The 25,588-nt window shown below is 45.8% G+C and overlaps 34 non-coding genes across 34 annotated transcripts; all 34 read right to left on the bottom strand.

Moving 5' to 3' along the window:
* Nucleotides 1-225: 225 nt before the first annotated feature.
* Nucleotides 226-308, bottom strand: trnal-cag (transfer RNA leucine (anticodon CAG)). The gene has a single exon. It is a non-coding gene; the product is annotated as a tRNA-Leu (tRNA).
* Nucleotides 309-704: 396 nt separating this feature from the next.
* trnal-cag (transfer RNA leucine (anticodon CAG)) lies at nt 705-787 on the bottom strand. Its single transcript has one exon. It is a non-coding gene; the product is annotated as a tRNA-Leu (tRNA).
* Nucleotides 788-2,143: 1,356 nt separating this feature from the next.
* Nucleotides 2,144-2,226, bottom strand: trnal-cag (transfer RNA leucine (anticodon CAG)). Its single transcript has one exon. It is a non-coding gene; the product is annotated as a tRNA-Leu (tRNA).
* Nucleotides 2,227-2,622: 396 nt separating this feature from the next.
* Nucleotides 2,623-2,705, bottom strand: trnal-cag (transfer RNA leucine (anticodon CAG)). The gene has a single exon. It is a non-coding gene; the product is annotated as a tRNA-Leu (tRNA).
* Nucleotides 2,706-3,102: 397 nt separating this feature from the next.
* Nucleotides 3,103-3,185, bottom strand: trnal-cag (transfer RNA leucine (anticodon CAG)). The gene has a single exon. It is a non-coding gene; the product is annotated as a tRNA-Leu (tRNA).
* A 396-nt stretch (nt 3,186-3,581) lies between these two features.
* trnal-cag (transfer RNA leucine (anticodon CAG)) lies at nt 3,582-3,664 on the bottom strand. Its single transcript has one exon. It is a non-coding gene; the product is annotated as a tRNA-Leu (tRNA).
* A 1,344-nt stretch (nt 3,665-5,008) lies between these two features.
* Nucleotides 5,009-5,091, bottom strand: trnal-cag (transfer RNA leucine (anticodon CAG)). Its single transcript has one exon. It is a non-coding gene; the product is annotated as a tRNA-Leu (tRNA).
* A 396-nt stretch (nt 5,092-5,487) lies between these two features.
* On the bottom strand, nt 5,488-5,570 carry trnal-cag (transfer RNA leucine (anticodon CAG)). The gene has a single exon. It is a non-coding gene; the product is annotated as a tRNA-Leu (tRNA).
* An 877-nt stretch (nt 5,571-6,447) lies between these two features.
* trnal-cag (transfer RNA leucine (anticodon CAG)) lies at nt 6,448-6,530 on the bottom strand. The gene has a single exon. It is a non-coding gene; the product is annotated as a tRNA-Leu (tRNA).
* A 396-nt stretch (nt 6,531-6,926) lies between these two features.
* trnal-cag (transfer RNA leucine (anticodon CAG)) lies at nt 6,927-7,009 on the bottom strand. The gene has a single exon. It is a non-coding gene; the product is annotated as a tRNA-Leu (tRNA).
* A 396-nt stretch (nt 7,010-7,405) lies between these two features.
* trnal-cag (transfer RNA leucine (anticodon CAG)) lies at nt 7,406-7,488 on the bottom strand. Its single transcript has one exon. It is a non-coding gene; the product is annotated as a tRNA-Leu (tRNA).
* A 397-nt stretch (nt 7,489-7,885) lies between these two features.
* On the bottom strand, nt 7,886-7,968 carry trnal-cag (transfer RNA leucine (anticodon CAG)). The gene has a single exon. It is a non-coding gene; the product is annotated as a tRNA-Leu (tRNA).
* Nucleotides 7,969-9,324: 1,356 nt separating this feature from the next.
* trnal-cag (transfer RNA leucine (anticodon CAG)) lies at nt 9,325-9,407 on the bottom strand. Its single transcript has one exon. It is a non-coding gene; the product is annotated as a tRNA-Leu (tRNA).
* Nucleotides 9,408-9,803: 396 nt separating this feature from the next.
* Nucleotides 9,804-9,886, bottom strand: trnal-cag (transfer RNA leucine (anticodon CAG)). Its single transcript has one exon. It is a non-coding gene; the product is annotated as a tRNA-Leu (tRNA).
* Nucleotides 9,887-11,241: 1,355 nt separating this feature from the next.
* Nucleotides 11,242-11,324, bottom strand: trnal-cag (transfer RNA leucine (anticodon CAG)). Its single transcript has one exon. It is a non-coding gene; the product is annotated as a tRNA-Leu (tRNA).
* Nucleotides 11,325-11,722: 398 nt separating this feature from the next.
* trnal-cag (transfer RNA leucine (anticodon CAG)) lies at nt 11,723-11,805 on the bottom strand. The gene has a single exon. It is a non-coding gene; the product is annotated as a tRNA-Leu (tRNA).
* A 396-nt stretch (nt 11,806-12,201) lies between these two features.
* Nucleotides 12,202-12,284, bottom strand: trnal-cag (transfer RNA leucine (anticodon CAG)). Its single transcript has one exon. It is a non-coding gene; the product is annotated as a tRNA-Leu (tRNA).
* A 397-nt stretch (nt 12,285-12,681) lies between these two features.
* On the bottom strand, nt 12,682-12,764 carry trnal-cag (transfer RNA leucine (anticodon CAG)). The gene has a single exon. It is a non-coding gene; the product is annotated as a tRNA-Leu (tRNA).
* Nucleotides 12,765-13,160: 396 nt separating this feature from the next.
* On the bottom strand, nt 13,161-13,243 carry trnal-cag (transfer RNA leucine (anticodon CAG)). Its single transcript has one exon. It is a non-coding gene; the product is annotated as a tRNA-Leu (tRNA).
* A 397-nt stretch (nt 13,244-13,640) lies between these two features.
* On the bottom strand, nt 13,641-13,723 carry trnal-cag (transfer RNA leucine (anticodon CAG)). Its single transcript has one exon. It is a non-coding gene; the product is annotated as a tRNA-Leu (tRNA).
* Nucleotides 13,724-14,119: 396 nt separating this feature from the next.
* trnal-cag (transfer RNA leucine (anticodon CAG)) lies at nt 14,120-14,202 on the bottom strand. The gene has a single exon. It is a non-coding gene; the product is annotated as a tRNA-Leu (tRNA).
* Nucleotides 14,203-14,598: 396 nt separating this feature from the next.
* trnal-cag (transfer RNA leucine (anticodon CAG)) lies at nt 14,599-14,681 on the bottom strand. The gene has a single exon. It is a non-coding gene; the product is annotated as a tRNA-Leu (tRNA).
* Nucleotides 14,682-15,557: 876 nt separating this feature from the next.
* trnal-cag (transfer RNA leucine (anticodon CAG)) lies at nt 15,558-15,640 on the bottom strand. Its single transcript has one exon. It is a non-coding gene; the product is annotated as a tRNA-Leu (tRNA).
* A 1,134-nt stretch (nt 15,641-16,774) lies between these two features.
* trnal-cag (transfer RNA leucine (anticodon CAG)) lies at nt 16,775-16,857 on the bottom strand. The gene has a single exon. It is a non-coding gene; the product is annotated as a tRNA-Leu (tRNA).
* Nucleotides 16,858-17,733: 876 nt separating this feature from the next.
* trnal-cag (transfer RNA leucine (anticodon CAG)) lies at nt 17,734-17,816 on the bottom strand. Its single transcript has one exon. It is a non-coding gene; the product is annotated as a tRNA-Leu (tRNA).
* An 877-nt stretch (nt 17,817-18,693) lies between these two features.
* trnal-uag (transfer RNA leucine (anticodon UAG)) lies at nt 18,694-18,776 on the bottom strand. The gene has a single exon. It is a non-coding gene; the product is annotated as a tRNA-Leu (tRNA).
* An 876-nt stretch (nt 18,777-19,652) lies between these two features.
* trnal-cag (transfer RNA leucine (anticodon CAG)) lies at nt 19,653-19,735 on the bottom strand. Its single transcript has one exon. It is a non-coding gene; the product is annotated as a tRNA-Leu (tRNA).
* Nucleotides 19,736-20,131: 396 nt separating this feature from the next.
* Nucleotides 20,132-20,214, bottom strand: trnal-cag (transfer RNA leucine (anticodon CAG)). Its single transcript has one exon. It is a non-coding gene; the product is annotated as a tRNA-Leu (tRNA).
* Nucleotides 20,215-21,091: 877 nt separating this feature from the next.
* On the bottom strand, nt 21,092-21,174 carry trnal-uag (transfer RNA leucine (anticodon UAG)). Its single transcript has one exon. It is a non-coding gene; the product is annotated as a tRNA-Leu (tRNA).
* An 876-nt stretch (nt 21,175-22,050) lies between these two features.
* Nucleotides 22,051-22,133, bottom strand: trnal-cag (transfer RNA leucine (anticodon CAG)). Its single transcript has one exon. It is a non-coding gene; the product is annotated as a tRNA-Leu (tRNA).
* Nucleotides 22,134-22,529: 396 nt separating this feature from the next.
* Nucleotides 22,530-22,612, bottom strand: trnal-cag (transfer RNA leucine (anticodon CAG)). The gene has a single exon. It is a non-coding gene; the product is annotated as a tRNA-Leu (tRNA).
* A 397-nt stretch (nt 22,613-23,009) lies between these two features.
* On the bottom strand, nt 23,010-23,092 carry trnal-cag (transfer RNA leucine (anticodon CAG)). Its single transcript has one exon. It is a non-coding gene; the product is annotated as a tRNA-Leu (tRNA).
* A 396-nt stretch (nt 23,093-23,488) lies between these two features.
* trnal-cag (transfer RNA leucine (anticodon CAG)) lies at nt 23,489-23,571 on the bottom strand. The gene has a single exon. It is a non-coding gene; the product is annotated as a tRNA-Leu (tRNA).
* Nucleotides 23,572-24,705: 1,134 nt separating this feature from the next.
* Nucleotides 24,706-24,788, bottom strand: trnal-cag (transfer RNA leucine (anticodon CAG)). The gene has a single exon. It is a non-coding gene; the product is annotated as a tRNA-Leu (tRNA).
* Nucleotides 24,789-25,588: the final 800 nt, after the last annotated feature.

Raw genomic sequence — 25,588 nt, 5'->3', positions numbered from 1 at the left:
GAATTTAAAGCCAAACCTCCCGGAAACAATGCACACTCACGGCAGCGCCATCCTGACAGACAGATGTCGGAGTCCAGGTTACAATGACGGGGTTATTTCACTCAGAAACTTGTAATGTAAATATCCAATAACATTTAAGGATGTGCTTAGTTGGCCACTCAGGAAAACTGGGCAGCATGGAAGCGGAACCAAGCTGAAGTGATATTTCTACTGATCAAAATTACATGTCAGAAGTGGGATTCGAACCCACGCCTCCAGAAGAGACTGCGACCTGAACGCAGCGCCTTAGACCGCTCGGCCATCCTGACCCTACCTACTTGCTTTTCGGCTATAATGCATTTGATACGGTTAACTTAAAGTCCTAAGACATTTACACAAGTGATTAGTTAGCCAATTAACAAACATGCTAAGCTTGCCCTGAGGGGTGCCCTCCCAAGCAAATCCTAGCTTTTAACCTATCAGCAAAGCATGTCAGATGAGGAATTTAAAGCCAAACCTCCCGGAAACAATGCACACTCACGGCAGCGCCATCCTGACAGACAGATGTCGGAGTCCAGGTTACAATGACGGGGTTATTTCACTCAGAAACTTGTAATGTAAATATCCAATAACATTTAAAGAAGTGCTTACTTAGCCACTTAGGAAAACTGCGTAGCATGGTAGTGGCCGAAGCTGAAGTGATATTTCTGCTGATCAAAATTGCATGTCAGAAGTGGGATTCGAACCCACGCCTCCAGGGGAGACTGCGACCTGAACGCAGTGCCTTAGACCGCTCGGCCATCCTGACCCTAGCTGCTTGCTTTTCGGCTACAATGCATTTGATACGGTCAACTCAAAGTCCTAAGACATTTATACAAGTGATTAGTTAGCCAATTAACAAACATGCTAAGCTTGCCCTGAGGGGTGCCCTCCCAAGCAAATCCTAGCTTTTAACCTATCAGCAAAGTATGTCAGATGAGGAATTTACAGCCAAACCTCCCGGAAACAATGCACACTTACGGCAGCGCCATCCTGACAGACAGATGTCGGAGTCCAGGTTACAATAACTGGGTTATTTCACTGAGAAACTTGTAATGTAAATATCCAATAACATTTAAGGATGTGCTTAGTTGGCCACTCAGGAAAACTGGGCAGCATGGAAGCGGAACCAAGCTGAAGTGATATTTCTACTGATCAAAATTGCATGTCAGAAGTGGGACTCGAACCCACGCCTCCAGGGGAGACTGCTATCTGAACGCAGCGCCTTAGACCGCTCGGCCATCCTGAACCTAGCTACTTGCTTTTCGGCTATAATGCATTTGATACGGTTAACTCAAAGTCCTAGGACATTTACACAAGTGATTAGTTAGCCAATTAACAAACATGCTAAGCTTGCCCTGAGGGGTGCCTTCCCAAGCAAATCCTAGCTTTTAACCTATCAGCAAAGCATGTCAGATGAGGAATTTAAAGCCAAACCTCCCGGAAACAATGCACACTCACGGCAGCGCCATCCTGACAGACAGATGTCGGAGTCCAGGTTACAATGACGGGGTTATTTCACTCAGAAACTTGTAATGTAAATATCCAATAACATTTAAAGAAGTGCTTACTTAGCCACTTAGGAAAACTGCGTAGCATGGTAGCGGCCGAAGCTGAAGTGTTATTTCTGCTGATCAAAATTGCATGTCAGAAGTGGGATTCGAACCTACGCCTCCAGGGGAGACTGCAACCTGAACGCAGCGCCTTAGACCGCTCGGCCATCCTGACCCTAGCTGCTTGCTTTTCGGCTACAATGCATTTGATACGGTCAACTCAAAGTCCTAAGACATTTATACAAGTGATTAGTTAGCCAATTAACAATCATGCTAAGCTTGCCCTGAGGGTTGCCCTCCCAAGCAAATCCTAGCTTTTAACCTATCAGCAAAGCATGTCAGATGAGGAATTTAAAGCCAAACCTCCCGGAAACAATGCACACTCACGGCAGCGCCATCCTGACAGACAGATGTCGGAGTCCAGGTTACAATGACGGGGTTATTTCACTCAGAAACTTGTAATGTAAATATCCAATAACATTTAAGGATGTGCTTAGTTGGCCACTCAGGAAAACTGGGCAGCATGGAAGCGGAACCAAGCTGAAGTGATATTTCTACTGATCAAAATTTCATGTCAGAAGTGGGATTCGAACCCACGCCTCCAGGGGAGACTGCGACCTGAACGCAGCGCCTTAGACCGCTCGGCCATCCTGACCCTAGCTACCTGCTTTTCGGCTATAATGCATTTGATACGGTTAACTCAAAGTCCTAGGACATTTACACAAGTGATCAGTTAGCCAATTAACAAACATGCTAAGCTTGCCCTGAGGGGTGCCCTCCCAAGCAAATCCTAGCTTTTAACCTATCAGCAAAGCATGTCAGATGAGGAATTTAAAGCCAAACCTCCCGGAAACAATGCACACTCACGGCAGCGCCATCCTGACAGACAGATGTCGGAGTCCAGGTTACAATGACGGGGTTATTTCACTCAGAAACTTGTAATGTAAATATCCAATAACATTTAAAGAAGTGCTTACTTAGCCACTTAGGAAAACTGCGTAGCATGGTAGCGGCCGAAGCTGAAGTGATATTTCTGCTGATCAAAATTGCATGTCAGAAGTGGGATTCGAACCCACGCCTCCAGGGGAGACTGCGACCTGAACGCAGCGCCTTAGACCGCTCGGCCATCCTGACCCTAGCTGCTTGCTTTTCGGCTACAATGCATTTGATAAGTTCAACTCAAAGTCCTAAGACATTTATACAAGTGATTAGTTAGCCAATTAACAATCATGCTAAGCTTGCCCTGAGGGTTGCCCTCCCAAGCAAATCCTAGCTTTTAACCTATCAGCAAAGTATGTAAGATGAGGAATTTACAGCCAAACCTCCCGGAAACAATGCACACTTACGGCAGCGCCATCCTGACAGACAGATGTCGGAGTCCAGGTTACAATGACTGGGTTATTTCACTCAGAAACTTGTAATGTAAATATCCAATAACATTTAAGGATGTGCTTAGTTGGCCACTCAGGAAAACTGGGCAGCATGGAAGCGGAACCAAGCTGAAGTGATATTTCTACTGATCAAAATTTCATGTCAGAAGTGGGATTCGAACCCACGCCTCCAGGGGAGACTGCGACCTGAACGCAGCGCCTTAGACCGCTCGGCCATCCTGACCCTAGCTACCTGCTTTTCGGCTATAATGCATTTGATACGGTTAACTCAAAGTCCTAGGACATTTACACAAGTGATTAGTTAGCCAATTAACAAACATGCTAAGCTTGCCCTGAGGGGTGCCCTCCCAAGCAAATCCTAGCTTTTAACCTATCAGCAAAGCATGTCAGATGAGGAATTTAAAGCCAAACCTCCCGGAAACAATGCACACTCACGGCAGCGCCATCCTGACAGACAGATGTCGGAGTCCAGGTTACAATGACGGGGTTATTTCACTCAGAAACTTGTAATGTAAATATCCAATAACATTTAAAGAAGTGCTTACTTAGCCACTTAGGAAAACTGCGTAGCATGGTAGCGGCCGAAGCTGAAGTGATATTTCTGCTGATCAAAATTGCATGTCAGAAATGGGATTCGAACCCACGCCTCCAGGGGAGACTGCGACCTGAACGCAGCACCTTAGACCGCTCGGCCATCCTGACCCTAGCTGCTTGCTTTTCGGCTACAATGCATTTGATACGGTCAACTCAAAGTCCTAAGACATTTATACAAGTGATTAGTTAGCCAATTAACAATCATGCTAAGCTTGCCCTCCCAAGCAAATCCTAGCTTTTAACCTATCAGCAAAGTATGTCAGATGAGGAATTTACAGCCAAACCTCCCGGAAACAATGCACACTTACGGCAGCGCCATCCTGACAGACAGATGTCGGAGTCCAGGTTACAATGACTGGGTTATTTCACTCAGAAACTTGTAATGTAAATATCCAATAACATTTAAGGATGTGCTTAGTTGGCCACTCAGGAAAACTGGGCAGCATGGAAGCGGAACCAAGCTGAAGTGATATTTCTACTGATCAAAATTGCATGTCAGAAGTGGGATTCGAACCGACGCCTCCAGGGGAGACTGCGACCTGAACGCAGCGCCTTAGACCCCTCGGCCATCCTGACCCTAGCTACTTGCTTTTCGGCTATAATGCATTTGATACGGTTAACTCAAAGTCCTAAGACATTTACACAAGTGATTAGTTAGCCAATTAACAAACATGCTAAGCTTGCCCTGAGGGGTGCCCTCCCAAGCAAATCCTAGCTTTTAACCTATCAGCAAAGCATGTCAGATGAGGAATTTAAAGCCAAACCTCCCGGAAACAATGCACACTCACGGCAGCGCCATCCTGACAGACAGATGTCGGAGTCCAGGTTACAATGACGGGGTTATTTCACTCAGAAACTTGTAATGAAAATATCCAATAACATTTAAAGAAGTGCTTACTTAGCCACTTAGGAAAACTGCGTAGCATGGTAGCGGCCCAAGCTGAAGTGATATTTCTGCTGATCAAAATTGCATGTCAGAAGTGGGATTCGAACCCACGCCTCAGGGGGAGACTGCGACCTGAACGCAGCACCTTAGACCGCTCGGCCATCCTGACCCTAGCTGCTTGCTTTTCGGTTACAATGCATTTGATACGGTCAACTCAAAGTCCTAAGACATTTATACAAGTGATTAGTTAGCCAATTAACAATCATGCTAAGCTTGCCCTGAGGGTTGCCCTCCCAAGCAAATCCTAGCTTTTAACCTATCAGCAAAGTATGTCAGATGAGGAATTTACAGCCAAACCTCCCGGAAACAATGCACACTTACGGCAGCGCCATCCTGACAGACAGATGTCGGAGTCCAGGTTACAATGACTGGGTTATTTCACTCAGAAACTTGTAATGTAAATATCCAATTACATTTAAGGATGTGCTTAGTTGGCCACTCAGGAAAACTGGGCAGCATGGAAGCGGAACCAAGCTGAAGTGATATTTCTACTGATCAAAATTGCATGTCAGAAGTGGGATTCGAACCCACGGCTCCAGGGGAGACTGCGACCTGAACGCAGCGCCTTAGACCGCTCGGCCATCCTGACCCTAGCTACTTGCTTTTCGGCTATAATGCATTTGATACGGTTAACTCAAAGTCCTAGGACATTTACACAAGTGATTAGTTAGCCAATTAACAAACATGCTAAGCTTGCCCTGAGGGGTGCCCTCCCAAGCAAATCCTAGCTTTTAACCTATCAGCAAAGCATGTCAGATGAGGAATTTACAGCCAAACCTCCCGGAAACAATGCACACTCACGGCAGCGCCATCCTGACAGACAGATGTCGGAGTCCAGGTTACAATGACGGGGTTATGTCACTCAGAAACTTGTAATGTAAATATCCAATAACATTTAAAGAAGTGCTTACTTAGCCACTTAGGAAAACTGCGTAGCATGGTAGCGGCCGAAGCTGAAGTGATATTTCTGCTGATCAAAATTGCATGTCAGAAATGGGATTCGAACCCATGCCTCCAGGGGAGACTGCGACCTGAACGCAGCACCTTAGACCGCTCGGCCATCCTGACCCAAGCTGCTTGCTTTTCGGCTACAATGCATTTGATACGGTCAACTCAAAGTCCTAAGACATTTATACAAGTGATTAGTTAGCCAATTAACAATCATGCTAAGCTTGCCCTGAGGGTTGCCCTCCCAAGCAAATCCTAGCTTTTAACCTATCAGCAAAGTATGTCAGATGAGGAATTTACAGCCAAACCTCCCGGAAACAATGCACACTTACGGCAGCGCCATCCTGACAGACAGATGTCGGAGTCCAGGTTACAATGACTGGGTTATTTCACTCAGAAACTTGTAATGTAAATATCCAATAACATGTAAGGATGTGCTTAGTTGGCCACTCAGGAAAACTGGGCAGCATGGAAGCGGAACCAAGCTGAAGTGATATTTCTGCTGATCAAAATTGCATGTCAGAAATGGGATTCGAACCCACGCCTCCAGGGGAGACTGCGAACTGAACGCAGCACCTTAGACCGCTCGGCCATCCTGACCCTAGCTGCTTGTTTTTCGGCTACAATGCATTTGATACGGTCAACTCAAAGTCCTAAGACATTTATACAAGTGATTAGTTAGCCAATTAACAATCATGCTAAGCTTGCCCTGAGGGTTGCCCTCCCAAGCAAATCCTAGCTTTTAACCTATCAGCAAAGTATGTCAGATGAGGAATTTAAAGCCAAACCTCCCGGAAACAATGCACACTTACGGCAGCGCCATCCTGACAGACAGATGTCGGAGTCCAGGTTACAATGACGGGGTTATTTCACTCAGAAACTTGTAATGTAAATATCCAATAACATTTAAGGATGTGCTTAGTTGGCCACTCAGGAAAACTGGGCAGCATGGAAGCGGAACCAAGCTGAAGTGATATTTCTACTGATCAAAATTGCATGTCAGAAGTGGGATTCGAACCCACGCCTCCAGGGGAGACTGCGACCTGAACGCAGCACCTTAGACCGCTCGGCCATCCTGACCCTAGCTACTTGCTTTTCAGCTATAATGCATTTGATACGGTTAACTCAAAGTCCTAGGACATTTACACAAGTGATTAGTTAGCCAATTAACAAACATGCTAAGCTTGCCCTGAGGGGTGCCCTCCCAAGCAAATCCTAGCTTTTAACCTATCAGCAAAGCATGTCAGATGAGGAATTTAAAGCCAAACCTCCCGGAAACAATGCACACTCACGGCAGCGCCATCCTGACAGACAGATGTCGGAGTCCAGGTTACAATGACGGGGTTATTTCACTCAGAAACTTGTAATGTAAATATCCAATAACATTTAAAGAAGTGCTTACTTAGCCACTTAGGAAAACTGCGTAGCATGGTAGCGGCCGAAGCTGAAGTGATATTTCTGCTGATCAAAATTGCATGTCAGAAATGGGATTCGAACCCACGCCTCCAGGGGAGACTGCGACCTGAACGCAGCACCTTAGACCGCTCGGCCATCCTGACCCTAGCTGCTTGCTTTTCGGCTACAATGCATTTGATACGGTCAACTCAAAGTCCTAAGACATTTATACAAGTGATTAGTTAGCCAATTAACAATCATGCTAAGCTTGCCCTGAGGGTTGCCCTCCCAAGCAAATCCTAGCTTTTAACCTATCAGCAAAGTATGTCAGATGAGGAATTTACGGCCAAACCTCCCGGAAACAATGCACACTTACGGCAGCGCCATCCTGACAGACAGATGTCGGAGTCCAGGTTACAATGACGGGGTTATTTCACTCAGAAACTTGTAATGTAAATATCCAATAACATTTAAAGAAGTGCTTACTTAGCCACTTAGGAAAACTGCGTAGCATGGTAGCGGCCGAAGCTGAAGTGATATTTCTGTTGATCAAAATTGCATGTCAGAAGTGGGATTCGAACCCACGCCTCCAGGGGAGACTGCGACCTGAACGCAGCACCTTAGACCGCTCGGCCATCCTGACCCTAGCTGCTTGCTTTTCGGTTACAATGCATTTGATACGGTCAACTCAAAGTCCTAAGACATTTATACAAGTGATTAGTTAGCCAATTAACAATCATGCTAAGCTTGCCCTGAGGGTTGCCCTCCCAAGCAAATCCTAGCTTTTAACCTATCAGCAAAGTATGTCAGATGAGGAATTTACAGCCAAACCTCCCGGAAACAATGCACACTTACGGCAGCGCCATCCTGACAGACAGATGTCGGAGTCCAGGTTACAATGACTGGGTTATTTCACTCAGAAACTTGTAATGTAAATATCCAATTACATTTAAGGATGTGCTTAGTTGGCCACTCAGGAAAACTGGGCAGCATGGAAGCGGAACCAAGCTGAAGTGATATTTCTACTGATCAAAATTGCATGTCAGAAGTGGGATTCGAACCCACGCCTCCAGGGGAGACTGCAACCTGAACGCAGCGCCTTAGACCGCTCGGCCATCCTGACCCTAGCTACTTGCTTTTCGGCTATAATGCATTTGATACGGTTAACTCAAAGTCCTAGGACATTTACACAAGTGATTAGTTAGCCAATTAACAAACATGCTAAGCTTGCCCTGAGGGGTGCCCTCCCAAGCAAATCCTAGCTTTTAACCTATCAGCAAAGCATGTCAGATGAGGAATTTAAAGCCAAACCTCCCGGAAACAATGCACACTCACGGCAGCGCCATCCTGACAGACAGATGTCGGAGTCCAGGTTACAATGACGGGGTTATTTCACTCAGAAACTTGTAATGTAAATATCCAATAACATTTAAAGAAGTGCTTACTTAGCCACTTAGGAAAACTGCGTAGCATGGTAGCGGCCGAAGCTGAAGTGATATTTCTGCTGATCAAAATTGCATGTCAGAAATGGGATTCGAACCCACGTCTCCAGGGGAGACTGCGACCTGAACGCAGCACCTTAGACCGCTCGGCCATCCTGACCCTAGCTGCTTGCTTTTCGGCTACAATGCATTTGATATGGTCAACTCAAAGTCCTAAGACATTTATACAAGTGATTAGTTAGCCAATTAACAATCATGCTAAGCTTGCCCTGAGGGTTGCCCTCCCAAGCAAATCCTAGCTTTTAACCTATCAGCAAAGTATGTCAGATGAGGAATTTACAGCCAAACCTCCCGGAAACAATGCACACTCACGGCAGCGCCATCCTGACAGACAGATGTCGGAGTCCAGGTTACAATGACTGGGTTATTTCACTCAGAAACTTGTAATGTAAATATCCAATAACATTTAAGGATGTGCTTAGTTGGCCACTCAGGAAAACTGGGCAGCATGGAAGCGGAACCAAGCTGAAGTGATATTTCTACTGATCAAAATTGCATGTCAGAAGTGGGATTCAAACCCACGCCTCCAGGGGAGACTGCGACCTGAACGCAGCGCCTTAGACCGCTCGGCCATCCTAACCCTAGCTGCTTGCTTTTCGGTTACAATGCATTTGATACGGTCAACTCAAAGTCCTAAGACATTTATACAAGTGATTAGTTAGCCAATTAACAATCATGCTAAGCTTGCCCTGAGGGTTGCCCTCCCAAGCAAATCCTAGCTTTTAACCTATCAGCAAAGTATGTCAGATGAGGAATTTACAGCCAAACCTCCCGGAAACAATGCACACTTACGGCAGCGCCATCCTGACAGACAGATGTCGGAGTCCAGGTTACAATGACTGGGTTATTTCACTCAGAAACTTGTAATGTAAATATCCAATAACATGTAAGGATGTGCTTAGTTGGCCACTCAGGAAAACTGGGCAGCATGGAAGCGGAACCAAGCTGAAGTGATATTTCTACTGATCAAAATTGCATGTCAGAAGTGGGATTCGAACCCACGCCTCCAGAGGAGACTGCGACCTGAACGCAGCGCCTTAGACCGCTCGGCCATCCTGACCCTAGCTACTTGCTTTTCGGCTATAATGCAATTGATACGGTTAACTCAAAGTCCTAAGACATTTACACAAGTGATTAGTTAGCCAATTAACAAACATGCTAAGCTTGCCCTGAGGGGTGCCCTCCCAAGCAAATCCTAGCTTTTAACCTATCAGCAAAGCATGTCAGATGAGGAATTTAAAGCCAAACCTCCCGGAAACAATGCACACTCACGGCAGCGCCATCCTGACAGACAGATGTCGGAGTCCAGGTTACAATGACGGGGTTATTTCACTCAGAAACTTGTAATGTAAATATCCAATAACATTTAAAGAAGTGCTTACTTAGCCACTTAGGAAAACTGCGTAGCATGGTAGCGGCCTAAGCTGAAGTGATATTTCTGCTGATCAAAATTGCATGTCAGAAGTGGGATTCGAACCCACGCCTCCAGGGGAGACTGCGACCTGAACGCAGCGCCTTAGACCGCTCGGCCATCCTAACCCTAGCTGCTTGCTTTTCGGTTACAATGCATTTGATACGGTCAACTCAAAGTCCTAAGACATTTATACAAGTGATTAGTTAGCCAATTAACAATCATGCTAAGCTTGCCCTGAGGGTTGCCCTCCCAAGCAAATCCTAGCTTTTAACCTATCAGCAAAGTATGTCAGATGAGGAATTTACAGCCAAACCTCCCGGAAACAATGCACACTCACGGCAGCGCCATCCTGACAGACAGATGTCGGAGTCCAGGTTACAATGACTGGGTTATTTCACTCAGAAACTTGTAATGTAAATATCCAATAACATTTAAGGATGTGCTTAGTTGGCCACTCAGGAAAACTGGGCAGCATGGAAGCGGAACCAAGCTGAAGTGATATTTCTACTGATCAAAATTGCATGTCAGAAGTGGGATTCAAACCCACGCCTCCAGGGGAGACTGCGACCTGAACGCAGCGCCTTAGACCCCTCGGCCATCCTGACCCTAGCTACTTGCTTTTCGGCTATAATGCAATTGATACGGTTAACTCAAAGTCCTAAGACATTTACACAAGTGATTAGTTACCCAATTAACAAACATGCTAAGCTTGCCCTGAGGGGTGCCCTCCCAAGCAAATCCTAGCTTTTAACCTATCAGCAAAGCATGTCAGATGAGGAATTTAAAGCCAAACCTCCCGGAAACAATGCACACTCACGGCAGCGCCATCCTGACAGACAGATGTCGGAGTCCAGGTTACAATGACGGGGTTATTTCACTCAGAAACTTGTAATGTAAATATCCAATAACATTTAAAGAAGTGCTTACTTAGCCACTTAGGAAAACTGCGTAGCATGGTAGCGGCCTAAGCTGAAGTGATATTTCTGCTGATCAAAATTGCATGTCAGAAGTGGGATTCGAACCCACGCCTCCAGGGGAGACTGCGACCTGAACGCAGCGCCTTAGACCGCTCGGCCATCCTAATCCTAGCTGCTTGCTTTTCGGTTACAATGCATTTGATACGGTCAACTCAAAGTCCTAAGACATTTATACAAGTGATTAGTTAGCCAATTAACAATCATGCTAAGCTTGCCCTGAGGGTTGCCCTCCCAAGCAAATCCTAGCTTTTAACCTATCAGCAAAGTATGTCAGATGAGGAATTTACAGCCAAACCTCCCGGAAACAATGCACACTTACGGCAGCGCCATCCTGACAGACAGATGTCGGAGTCCAGGTTACAATGACTGGGTTATTTCACTCAGAAACTTGTAATGTAAATATCCAATAACATTTAAAGAAGTGCTTACTTAGCCACTTAGGAAAACTGCGTAGCATGGTAGCGGCCGAAGCTGAAGTGATATTTCTACTGATCAAAATTGCATGTCAGAAGTGGGATTCGAACCCACGCCTCCAGAGGAGACTGCGACCTGAACGCAGCGCCTTAGACCGCTCGGCCATCCTGACCCTAGCTGCTTGCTTTTCGGTTACAATGCATTTGATACGGTCAACTCAAAGTCCTAAGACATTTATACAAGTGATTAGTTAGCCAATTAACAATCATGCTAAGCTTGCCCTGAGGGTTGCCCTCCCAAGCAAATCCTAGCTTTTAACCTATCAGCAAAGTATGTCAGATGAGGAATTTACAGCCAAACCTCCCGGAAACAATGCACACTTACGGCAGCGCCATCCTGACAGACAGATGTCGGAGTCCAGGTTACAATGACTGGGTTATTTCACTCAGAAACTTGTAATGTAAATAATCCAATAAAATGTAAGGATGTGCTTAGTTGGCCACTCAGGAAAACTGGGCAGCATGGAAGCGGAACCAAGCTGAAGTGATATTTCTACTGATCAAAATTGCATGTCAGAAGTGGGATTCGAACCCACGCCTCCAGAGGAGACTGCGACCTGAACGCAGCGCCTTAGACCGCTCGGCCATCCTGACCCTAGCTACTTGCTTTTCGGCTATAATGCATTTGATACGGTTAACTCAAAGTCCTAGGACATTTACACAAGTGATTAGTTAGCCAATTAACAAACATGCTAAGCTTGCCCTGAGGGGTGCCCTACCAAGCAAATCCTAGCTTTTAACCTATCAGCAAAGCATGTCAGATGAGGAATTTAAAGCCAAACCTCCCGGAAACAATGCACACTCACGGCAGCGCCATCCTGACAGACAGATGTCGGAGTCCAGGTTACAATGACGGGGTTATTTCACTCAGAAACTTGTAATGTAAATATCCAATAACATTTAAAGAAGTGCTTACTTAGCCACTTAGGAAAACTGCGTAGCATGGTAGCGGCCCAAGCTGAAGTGATATTTCTGCTGATCAAAATTGCATGTCAGAAGTGGGATTCGAACCCACGCCTCCAGGGGAGACTGCGACCTGAACGCAGCGCCTTAGACCGCTCGGCCATCCTGACCCTAGCTGCTTGCTTTTCGGTTACAATGCATTTGATACGGTCAACTCAAAGTCCTAAGACATTTATACAAGTGATTAGTTAGCCAATTAACAATCATGCTAAGCTTGCCCTGAGGGTTGCCCTCCCAAGCAAATCCTAGCTTTTAACCTATCAGCAAAGTATGTCAGATGAGGAATTTACAGCCAAACCTCCCGGAAACAATGCACACTTACGGCAGCGCCATCCTGACAGACAGATGTCGGAGTCCAGGTTACAATGACTGGGTTATTTCACTCAGAAACTTGTAATGTAAATATCCAATAAAATGTAAGGATGTGCTTAGTTGGCCACTCAGGAAAACTGGGCAGCATGGAAGCGGAACCAAGCTGAAGTGATATTTCTACTGATCAAAATTGCATGTCAGAAGTGGGATTCGAACCCACGCCTCCAGAGGAGACTGCGACCTGAACGCAGCGCCTTAGACCGCTCGGCCATCCTGACCCTAGCTACTTGCTTTTCGGCTATAATGCATTTGATACGGTTAACTCAAAGTCCTAGGACATTTACACAAGTGATTAGTTAGCCAATTAACAAACATGCTAAGCTTGCCCTGAGGGGTGCCCTCCCAAGCAAATCCTAGCTTTTAACCTATCAGCAAAGCATGTCAGATGAGGAATTTAAAGCCAAACCTCCCGGAAACAATGCACACTCACGGCAGCGCCATCCTGACAGACAGATGTCGGAGTCCAGGTTACAATGACGGGGTTATTTCACTCAGAAACTTGTAATGTAAATATCCAATAACATTTAAAGAAGTGCTTACTTAGCCACTTAGGAAAACTGCGTAGCATGGTAGCGGCCCAAGCTGAAGTGATATTTCTGCTGATCAAAATTGCATGTCAGAAGTGGGATTCGAACCCACGCCTCCAGGGGAGACTGCGACCTGAACGCAGCGCCTTAGACCGCTCGGCCATCCTGACCCTAGCTGCTTGCTTTTCGGTTACAATGCATTTGATACGGTCAACTCAAAGTCCTAAGACATTTATACAAGTGATTAGTTAGCCAATTAACAATCATGCTAAGCTTGCCCTGAGGGTTGCCCTCCCAAGCAAATCCTAGCTTTTAACCTATCAGCAAAGTATGTCAGATGAGGAATTTACAGCCAAACCTCCCGGAAACAATGCACACTTACGGCAGCGCCATCCTGACAGACAGATGTCGGAGTCCAGGTTACAATGACTGGGTTATTTCACTCAGAAACTTGTAATGTAAATATCCAATAAAATGTAAGGATGTGCTTAGTTGGCCACTCAGGAAAACTGGGCAGCATGGAAGCGGAACCAAGCTGAAGTGATATTTCTACTGATCAAAATTGCATGTCAGAAGTGGGATTCGAACCCACGCCTCCAGAGGAGACTGCGACCTGAACGCAGCGCCTTAGACCGCTCGGCCATCCTGACCCTAGCTACTTGCTTTTCGGCTATAATGCATTTGATACGGTTAACTCAAAGTCCTAGGACATTTACACAAGTGATTAGTTAGCCAATTAACAAACATGCTAAGCTTGCCCTGAGGGGTGCCCTCCCAAGCAAATCCTAGCTTTTAACCTATCAGCAAAGCATGTCAGATGAGGAATTTAAAGCCAAACCTCCCGGAAACAATGCACACTCACGGCAGCGCCATCCTGACAGACAGATGTCGGAGTCCAGGTTACAATGACGGGGTTATTTCACTCAGAAACTTGTAATGTAAATATCCAATAACATTTAAAGAAGTGCTTACTTAGCCACTTAGGAAAACTGCGTAGCATGGTAGCGGCTGAAGCTGAAGTGATATTTCTGCTGATCAAAATTGCATGTCAGAAGTGGGATTTGAACCCACGCCTCCAAGGGAGACTGCGACCTGAACGCAGCGCCTTAGACCGCTCGGCCATCCTGACCCTAGCTAATTGCTTTTCGGCTATAATGCATTTGATACGGTTAACTCAAAGTCCTAGGACATTTATACAAGTGATTAGTTAGCCAATTAACAAACATGCTAAGCTTGCCCTGAGGGGTGCCCTCCCAAGCAAATCCTAGCTTTTAACCTATCAGCAAAGCATGTCAGATGAGGAATTTAAAGCCAAACCTCCCGGAAACAATGCACACTCACGGCAGCGCCATCCTGACAGACAGATGTCGGAGTCCAGGTTACAATGACGGGGTTATTTCACTCAGAAACTTGTAATGTAAATATCCAATAACATTTAAAGAAGTGCTTACTTAGCCACTTAGGAAAACTGCGTAGCATGGTAGCGGCCCAAGCTGAAGTGATATTTCTGCTGATCAAAATTGCATGTCAGAAGTGGGATTCGAACCCACGCCTCCAGGGGAGACTGCGACCTGAACGCAGCGCCTTAGACCGCTCGGCCATCCTGACCCTAGCTGCTTGCTTTTCGGTTACAATGCATTTGATACGGTCAACTCAAAGTCCTAAGACATTTATACAAGTGATTAGTTAGCCAATTAACAATCATGCTAAGCTTGCCCTGAGGGTTGCCCTCCCAAGCAAATCCTAGCTTTTAACCTATCAGCAAAGTATGTCAGATGAGGAATTTACAGCCAAACCTCCCGGAAACAATGCACACTTACGGCAGCGCCATCCTGACAGACAGATGTCGGAGTCCAGGTTACAATGACTGGGTTATTTCACTCAGAAACTTGTAATGTAAATATCCAATAAAATGTAAGGATGTGCTTAGTTGGCCACTCAGGAAAACTGGGCAGCATGGAAGCGGAACCAAGCTGAAGTGATATTTCTACTGATCAAAATTGCATGTCAGAAGTGGGATTCGAACCCACGCCTCCAGAGGAGACTGCGACCTGAACGCAGCGACTTAGACCGCTCGGCCATCCTGACCCTAGCTACTTGCTTTTCGGCTATAATGCATTTGATACGGTTAACTCAAAGTCCTAGGACATTTACACAAGTGATTAGTTAGCCAATTAACAAACATGCTAAGCTTGCCCTGAGGGGTGCCCTCCCAAGCAAATCCTAGCTTTTAACCTATCAGCAAAGCATGTCAGATGAGGAATTTAAAGCCAAACCTCCCGGAAACAATGCACACTCACGGCAGCGCCATCCTGACAGACAGATGTCGGAGTCCAGGTTACAATGACGGGGTTATTTCACTCAGAAACTTGTAATGTAAATATCCAATAAAATTTCAAGAAGTGCTTACTTAGCCACTTAGGAAAACTGCGTAGCATGGTAGCGGCCCAAGCTGAAGTGATATTTCTGCTGATCAAAATTGCATGTCAGAAGTGGGATTCGAACCCACGCCTCCAGGGGAGACTGCGACCTGAACGCAGCGCCTTAGACCGCTCGGCCATCCTGACCCTAGCTGCTTGCTTTTCGGTTACAATGCATTTGATACGGTCAACTCAAAGTCCTAAGACATTTATACAAGTGATTAGTTAGCCAATTAACAATCATGCTAAGCTTGCCCTGAGGGTTGCCCTCCCAAGCAAATCCTAGCTTTTAACCTATCAGCAAAGTATGTCAGATGAGGAATTTACAGCCAAACCTCCCGGAAACAATGCACACTTACGGCAGCGCCATCCTGACAGACAGATGTCGGAGTCCAGGTTACAATGACTGGGTTATTTCACTCAGAAACTTGTAATGTAAATATCCAATAACATTTAAGGATGTGCTTAGTTGGCCACTCAGGAAAACTGGGCAGCATGGAAGCGGAACCAAGCTGAAGTGATATTTCTACTGATCAAAATTGCATGTCAGAAGTGGGATTCGAACCCACGCCTCCAGGGGAGACTGCGACCTGAACGCAGCGCCTCAGACCGCTCGGCCATCCTGACCCGAGCTATTTGTTTTTCGGCTATAATGCATTTGATACGGTTAACTCAAAGTCCTAAGACATTTACACAAGTGATTAGTTAGCCAATTAACAAACATGCTAAGCTTGCCCTGAGGGGTGCCCTCCCAAGCAAATCCTAGCTTTTAACCTATCAGCAAAGCATGTCAGATGAGGAATTTAAAGCCAAACCTCCCGGAAACAATGCACACTCACGGCAGCGCCATCCTGACAGCGCCTTAGACCGCTCGGCCATCCTGACCCTAGCTACTTGTTTTTCGGCTATAATGCATTTGATACGGTTAACTCAAAGTCCTAAGACATTTACACAAGTGATTAGTTAGCCAATTAACAAACATGCTAAGCTTGCCCTGAGGGGTGCCCTCCCAAGCAAATCCTAGCTTTTAACCTATCAGCAAAGCATGTCAGATGAGGAATTTAAAGCCAAACCTCCCGGAAACAATGCACACTCACGGCAGCGCCATCCTGACAGACAGATGTCGGAGTCCAGGTTACAATGACGGGGTTATTTCACTCAGAAACTTGTAATGTAAATATCCAATAACATTTAAAGAAGTGCTTACTTAGCCACTTAGGAAAACTGCGTAGCATGGTAGCGGCCCAAGCTGAAGTGATATTTCTGCTGATCAAAATTGCATGTCAGAAGTGGGATTCGAACCCACGCCTCCAGGGGAGACTGCGACCTGAACGCAGCGCCTTAGACCGCTCGGCCATCCTGACCCTAGCTGCTTGCTTTTCGGCTATAATGCATTTGATACGGTTAACTCAAAGTCCTAGGACATTTACACAAGTGATTAGTTAGCCAATTAACAAACATGCTAAGCTTGCCCTGAGGGGTGCCCTCCCAAGCAAATCCTAGCTTTTAACCTATCAGCAAAGCATGTCAGATGAGGAATTTAAAGCCAAACCTCCCGGAAACAATGCACACTCACGGCAGCGCCATCCTGACAGACAGATGTCGGAGTCCAGGTTACAATGACGGGGTTATTTCACTCAGAAACTTGTAATGTAAATATCCAATAACATTTAAAGAAGTGCTTACTTAGCCACTTAGGAAAACTGCGTAGCATGGTAGCGGCCGAAGCTGAAGTGATATTTCTGCTGATCAAAATTGCATGTCAGAAGTGGGATTCTAACCCACGCCTCCAGGAGAGACTGCGATCTGAACGCAGCGCCTTAGACCGCTCGGCCATCCTGACCCTAACTACTTGCTTTTCGGCTATAATGCATTTGATACGGTCAACTCAAAGTCCTAAGACATTTATACAAGTGATTAGTTAGCCAATTAACAATCATGCTAAGCTTGCCCTGAGGGTTGCCCTCCCAAGCAAATCCTAGCTTTTAACCTATCAGCAAAGTATGTCAGATGAGGAATTTAAAGCCAAACCTCCCGGAAACAATGCACACTTACGGCAGCGCCATCCTGACAGACAGATGTCGGAGTCCAGGTTACAATGACTGGGTTATTTCACTCAGAAACTTGTAATGTAAATATCCAATAACATTTAAGGATGTGCTTAGTTGGCCACTCAGGAAAACTGGGCAGCATGGAAGCGGAACCAAGCTGAAGTGATATTTCTACTGATCAAAATTGCATGTCAGAAGTGGGATTCGAACCCACGCCTCCAGGGGAAACTGCGACCTGAACGCAGCGCCTTAGACCGCTCGGCCATCCTGACCCTAGCTACTTGCTTTTCGGCTATAATGCATTTGATACGGTTAACTCAAAGTCCTAGGACATTTATACAAGTGATTAGTTAGCCAATTAACAAACATGCTAAGCTTGCCCTGAGGGGTGCCCTCCCAAGCAAATCCTAGCTTTTAACCTATCAGCAAAGCATGTCAGATGAGGAATTTAAAGCCAAACCTCCCGGAAACAATGCACACTCACGGCAGCGCCATCCTGACAGACAGATGTCGGAGTCCAGGTTACAATGACGGGGTTATTTCACTCAGAAACTTGTAATGTAAATATCCAATAACATTTAAAGAAGTGCTTACTTAGCCACTTAAGAAAACTGCGTAGCATGGTAGCGGCCGAAGCTGAAGTGATATTTCTGCTGATCAAAATTGCATGTCAGAAATGGGATTCGAATCCACGCCTCCAGGGGGAGACTGCGACCTGAACGCAGCACCTTAGACCGCTCGGCCATCCTGACCCTAGCTGCTTGCTTTTCGGCTACAATGCATTTGATACGGTCAACTCAAAGTCCTAAGACATTTATACAAGTGATTAGTTAGCCAATTAACAATCATGCTAAGCTTGCCCTGAGGGTTGCCCTCCCAAGCAAATCCTAGCTTTTAACCTATCAGCAAAGTATGTCAGATGAGGAATTTACAGCCAAACCTCCCGGAAACAATGCACACTTACGGCAGCGCCATCCTGACAGACAGATGTCGGAGTCCAGGTTACAATGACTGGGTTATTTCACTCAGAAACTTGTAATGTAAATATCCAATAACATTTAAGGATGTGCTTAGTTGGCCACTCAGGAAAACTGGGCAGCATGGAAGCGGAACCAAGCTGAAGTGATATTTCTACTGATCAAAATTGCATGTCAGAAGTGGGATTCGAACCCACGCCTCCAGGGGAGACTGCGACCTAAACGCAGCGCCTTAGACCGCTCGGCCATCCTGACCCTAGCGATTTGTTTTTCGGCTATAATGCATTTGATACGGTTAACTCAAAGTCCTAAGACATTTACACAAGTGATTAGTTAGCCAATTAACAAACATGCTAAGCTTGCCCTGAGGGTTGCCCTCCCAAGCAAATCCTAGCTTTTAACCTATCAGCAAAGTATGTCAGATGAAGAATTTAAAGCCAAACCTCCCGGAAACAATGCACACTTACGGCAGCGCCATCCTGACAGACAGATGTCGGAGTCCAGGTTACAATGACTGGGTTATTTCACTCAGAAACTTGTAATGTAAATATCCAATAACATTTAAGGATGTGCTTAGTTGGCCACTCAGGAAAACTGGGCAGCAAGGAAGCGGAACCAAGCTGAAGTGATATTTCTACTGATCAAATTTGCATGTCAGAAGTGGGATTCGAACCCACGCCTCCAGGGGAGACTGCGACCTGAACGCAGCGCCTTAGACCGCTCGGCCATCCTGAACCAACTACTTGCTTTTCGGCTATAATGCATTTGATACGGTTAACTCAAAGTCCTAAGACATTTACACAAGTGATTAGTTAGCCAATTAACAATCATGCTAAGCTTGCCCTGAGGGTTGCCCTCCCAAGCAAATCCTAGCTTTTAACCTATCAGCAAAGTATGTCAGATGAGGAATTTACAGCCAAACCTCCCGGAAACAATGCACACTTACGGCAGCGCCATCCTGACAGACAGATGTCGGAGTCCAGGTTACAATGACTGGGTTATTTCACTCAGAAACTTGTAATGTAAATATCCAATAACATTTAAGGATGTGCTTAGTTGGCCACTCAGGAAAACTGGGCAGCATGGAAGCGGAACCAAGCTGAAGTGATATTTCTACTGATCAAAATTGCATGTCAGAAGTGGGATTCGAACCCACGCCTCCAGGGGAGACTGCGACCTGAACGCAGCGCCTTAGACCGCTCGGCCATCCTGACCCTAGCGATTTGTTTTTCGGCTATAATGCATTTGATACGGTTAACTCAAAGTCCTAAGACATTTACACAAGTGATTAGTTAGCCAATTAACAAACATGCTAAGCTTGCCCTGAGGGGTGCCCTCCCAAGCAAATCCTAGCTTTTAACCTATCAGCAAAGCATGTCAGATGAGGAATTTAAAGCCAAACCTCCCGGAAACAATGCACACTCACGGCAGCGCCATCCTGACAGACAGATGTCGGAGTCCAGGTTACAATGACGGGGTTATTTCACTCAGAAACTTGTAATGTAAATATCCAATAACATTTAAAGAAGTGCTTACTTAGCCACTTAGGAAAACTGCGTAGCATGGTAGCGGCCGAAGCTGAAGTGATATTTCTGCTGATCAAAATTGCATGTCAGAAGTGGGATTCGAACCCACGCCTCCAGGGGAGACTGCGACCTGAACGCAGCGCCTTAGACCGCTCGGCCATCCTGACCCTAACTACTTGCTTTTCGGCTATAATGCATTTGATACGGTCAACTCAAAGTCCTAAGACATTTATACAAGTGATTAGCTAGCCAATTAACAATCATGCTAAGCTTGCCCTGAGGGTTGCCCTCCCAAGCAAATCCTAGCTTTTAACCTATCAGCAAAGTATGTCAGATGAGGAATTTAAAGCCAAACCTCCCGGAAACAATGCACACTTACGGCTGCGCCATCCTGACAGACAGATGTCGGAGTCCAGGTTACAATGACTGGGTTATTTCACTCAGAAACTTGTAATGTAAATATCCAATAACATTTAAGGATGTGCTTAGTTGGCCACTCAGGAAAACTGGGCAGCATGGAAGCGGAACCAAGCTGAAGTGATATTTCTGCTGATCAAAATTGCATGTCAGAAATGGGATTCGAAGCCACGCCTCCAGGGGAGACTGCGACCTGAACGCAGCACCTTAGACCGCTCGGCCATCCTGACCCTAGCTGCTTGCTTTTCGGCTACAATGCATTTGATACGGTCAACTCAAAGTCCTAAGACATTTATACAAGTGATTAGTTAGCCAATTAACAATCATGCTAAGCTTGCCCTGAGGGTTGCCCTCCCAAGCAAATCCTAGCTTTTAACCTATCAGCAAAGTATGTCAGATGAGGAATTTACAGCCAAACCTCCCGGAAACAATGCACACTTACGGCAGCGCCATCCTGACAGACAGATGTCGGAGTCCAGGTTACAATGACTGGGTTATTTCACTCAGAAACTTGTAATGTAAATATCCAATAACATTTAAGGATGTGCTTAGTTGGCCACTCAGGAAAACTGGGCAGCATGGAAGCGGAACCAAGCTGAAGTGATATTTCTACTGATCAAAATTGCATGTCAGAAGTGGGATTCGAACCCACGCCTCCAGGGGAGACTGCGACCTAAACGCAGCGCCTTAGACCGCTCGGCCATCCTGACCCTAGCGATTTGTTTTTCGGCTATAATGCATTTGATACGGTTAACTCAAAGTCCTAAGACATTTACACAAGTGATTAGTTAGCCAATTAACAAACATGCTAAGCTTGCCCTGAGGGGTGCCCTCCCAAGCAAATCCTAGCTTTTAACCTATCAGCAAAGCATGTCAGATGAGGAATTTAAAGCCAAACCTCCCGGAAACAATGCACACTCACGGCAGCGCCATCCTGACAGACAGATGTCGGAGTCCAGGTTACAATGACGGGGTTATTTCACTCAGAAACTTGTAATGTAAATATCCAATAACATTTAAAGAAGTGCTTACTTAGCCACTTAGGAAAACTGCGTAGCATGGTAGCGGCCTAAGCTGAAGTGATATTTCTGCTGATCAAAATTGCATGTCAGAAGTGGGATTCGAACCCACACCTCCAGGGGAGACTGCGACCTGAACGCAGCGCCTTAGACCGCTCGGCCATCCTAACCCTAGCTGCTTGCTTTTCGGTTACAATGCATTTGATACGGTCAACTCAAAGTCCTAAGACATTTATACAAGTGATTAGTTAGCCAATTAACAATCATGCTAAGCTTGCCCTGAGGGTTGCCCTCCCAAGCAAATCCTAGCTTTTAACCTATCAGCAAAGTATGTCAGATGAGGAATTTACAGCCAAACCTCCCGGAAACAATGCACACTTACGGCAGCGCCATCCTGACAGACAGATGTCGGAGTCCAGGTTACAATGACTGGGTTATTTCACTCAGAAACTTGTAATGTAAATATCCAATAACATGTAAGGATGTGCTTAGTTGGCCACTCAGGAAAACTGGGCAGCATGGAAGCGGAACCAAGCTGAAGTGATATTTCTACTGATCAAAATTGCATGTCAGAAGTGGGATTCGAACCCACGCCTCCAGAGGAGACTGCGACCTGAACGCAGCGCCTTAGACCGCTCGGCCATCCTGACCCTAGCTACTTGTTTTTCGGCTATAATGCATTTGATACGGTTAACTCAAAGTCCTAGGACATTTACACAAGTGATTAGTTAGCCAATTAACAAACATGCTAAGCTTGCCCTGAGGGGTGCCCTCCCAAGCAAATCCTAGCTTTTAACCTATCAGCAAAGCATGTCAGATGAGGAATTTAAAGCCAAACCTCCCGGAAACAATGCACACTCACGGCAGCGCCATCCTGACAGACAGATGTCGGAGTCCAGGTTACAATGACGGGGTTATTTCACTCAGAAACTTGTAATGTAAATATCCAATAACATTTAAAGAAGTGCTTACTTAGCCACTTAGGAAAACTGCGTAGCATGGTAGCGGCCCAAGCTGAAGTGATATTTCTGCTGATCAAAATTGCATGTCAGAAGTGGGATTCGAACCCACGCCTCCAGGGGAGACTGCGACCTGAACGCAGCGCCTTAGACCGCTCGGCCATCCTGACCCTAGCTGCTTGCTTTTCGGTTACAATGCATTTGATACGGTCAACTCAAAGTCCTAAGACATTTATACAAGTGATTAGTTAGCCAATTAACAATCATGCTAAGCTTGCCCTGAGGGTTGCCCTCCCAAGCAAATCCTAGCTTTTAACCTATCAGCAAAGTATGTCAGATGAGGAATTTACAGCCAAACCTCCCGGAAACAATGCACACTTACGGCAGCGCCATCCTGACAGACAGATGTCGGAGTCCAGGTTACAATGACTGGGTTATTTCACTCAGAAACTTGTAATGTAAATATCCAATAAAATGTAAGGATGTGCTTAGTTGGCCACTCAGGAAAACTGGGCAGCATGGAAGCGGAACCAAGCTGAAGTGATATTTCTACTGATCAAAATTGCATGTCAGAAGTGGGATTCGAACCCACGCCTCCAGAGGAGACTGCGACCTGAACGCAGCGCCTTAGACCGCTCGGCCATCCTGACCCTAGCTACTTGCTTTTCGGCTATAATGCATTTGATACGGTTAACTCAAAGTCCTAGGACATTTACACAAGTGATTAGTTAGCCAATTAACAAACATGCTAAGCTTGCCCTGAGGGGTGCCCTCCCAAGCAAATCCTAGCTTTTAACCTATCAGCAAAGCATGTCAGATGAGGAATTTAAAGCCAAACCTCCCGGAAACAATGCACACTCACGGCAGCGCCATCCTGACAGACAGATGTCGGAGTCCAGGTTACAATGACGGGGTTATTTCACTCAGAAACTTGTAATGTAAATATCCAATAACATTTAAAGAAGTGCTTACTTAGCCACTTAGGAAAACTGCGTAGCATGGTAGCGGCCCAAGCTGAAGTGATATTTCTGCTGATCAAAATTGCATGTCAGAAGTGGGATTCGAACCCACGCCTCCAGGGGAGACTGCGACCTGAACGCAGCGCCTTAGACCGCTCGGCCATCCTGACCCTAGCTGCTTGCTTTTCGGTTACAATGCATTTGATACGGTCAACTCAAAGTCCTAAGACATTTATACAAGTGATTAGTTAGCCAATTAACAATCATGCTAAGCTTGCCCTGAGGGTTGCCCTCCCAAGCAAATCCTAGCTTTTAACCTATCAGCAAAGTATGTCAGATGAGGAATTTACAGCCAAACCTCCCGGAAACAATGCACACTTACGGCAGCGCCATCCTGACAGACAGATGTCGGAGTCCAGGTTACAATGACTGGGTTATTTCACTCAGAAACTTGTAATGTAAATATCCAATAACATTTAAGGATGTGCTTAGTTGGCCACTCAGGAAAACTGGGCAGCATGGAAGCGGAACCAAGCTGAAGTGATATTTCTACTGATCAAAATTGCATGTCAGAAGTGGGATTCGAACCCACGCCTCCAGGGGAGACTGCGACCTGAACGCAGCGCCTCAGACCGCTCGGCCATCCTGACCCGAGCTATTTGTTTTTCGGCTATAATGCATTTGATACGGTTAACTCAAAGTCCTAAGACATTTACACAAGTGATTAGTTAGCCAATTAACAAACATGCTAAGCTTGCCCTGAGGGGTGCCCTCCCAAGCAAATCCTAGCTTTTAACCTATCAGCAAAGCATGTCAGATGAGGAATTTAAAGCCAAACCTCCCGGAAACAATGCACACTCACGGCAGCGCCATCCTGACAGCGCCTTAGACCGCTCGGCCATCCTGACCCTAGCTACTTGTTTTTCGGCTATAATGCATTTGATACGGTTAACTCAAAGTCCTAAGACATTTACACAAGTGATTAGTTAGCCAATTAACAAACATGCTAAGCTTGCCCTGAGGGGTGCCCTCCCAAGCAAATCCTAGCTTTTAACCTATCAGCAAAGCATGTCAGATGAGGAATTTAAAGCCAAACCTCCCGGAAACAATGCACACTCACGGCAGCGCCATCCTGACAGACAGATGTCGGAGTCCAGGTTACAATGACGGGGTTATTTCACTCAGAAACTTGTAATGTAAATATCCAATAACATTTAAAGAAGTGCTTACTTAGCCACTTAGGAAAACTGCGTAGCATGGTAGCGGCCGAAGCTGAAGTGATATTTCTGCTGATCAAAATTGCATGTCAGAAGTGGGATTCGAACCCACGCCTCCAGGGGAGACTGCGACCTGAACGCAGCGCCTTAGACCACTCGGCCATCCTGACCCTAGCTGCTTGCTTTTCGGCTATAATGCATTTGATACGGTTAACTCAAAGTCCTAGGACATTTACACAAGTGATTAGTTAGCCAATTAACAAACATGCTAAGCTTGCCCTGAGGGGTGCCCTCCCAAGCAAATCCTAGCTTTTAACCTATCAGCAAAGCATGTCAGATGAGGAATTTAAAGCCAAACCTCCCGGAAACAATGCACACTCACGGCAGCGCCATCCTGACAGACAGATGTCGGAGTCCAGGTTACAATGACGGGGTTATTTCACTCAGAAACTTGTAATGTAAATATCCAATAACATTTAAAGAAGTGCTTACTTAGCCACTTAGGAAAACTGCGTAGCATGGTAGCGGCCGAAGCTGAAGTGATATTTCTGCTGATCAAAATTGCATGTCAGAAGTGGGATTCTAACCCACGCCTCCAGGAGAGACTGCGATCTGAACGCAGCGCCTTAGACCGCTCGGCAATCCTGACCCTAACTACTTGCTTTTCGGCTATAATGCATTTGATACGGTCAACTCAAAGTCCTAAGACATTTATACAAGTGATTAGTTAGCCAATTAACAATCATGCTAAGCTTGCCCTGAGGGTTGCCCTCCCAAGCAAATCCTAGCTTTTAACCTATCAGCAAAGTATGTCAGATGAGGAATTTAAAGCCAAACCTCCCGGAAACAATGCACACTTACGGCAGCGCCATCCTGACAGACAGATGTCGGAGTCCAGGTTACAATGACTGGGTTATTTCACTCAGAAACTTGTAATGTAAATATCCAATAACATTTAAGGATGTGCTTA

Source organism: Salminus brasiliensis, chromosome 1 (assembly GCF_030463535.1).
Source record: "Salminus brasiliensis chromosome 1, fSalBra1.hap2, whole genome shotgun sequence".
NCBI classification, from domain to species: Eukaryota; Metazoa; Chordata; class Actinopteri; order Characiformes; family Bryconidae; genus Salminus; species Salminus brasiliensis.
Note: the sequence above shows the minus strand (reverse complement) of the source record. Positions and strands in the feature narration are given on the sequence as shown.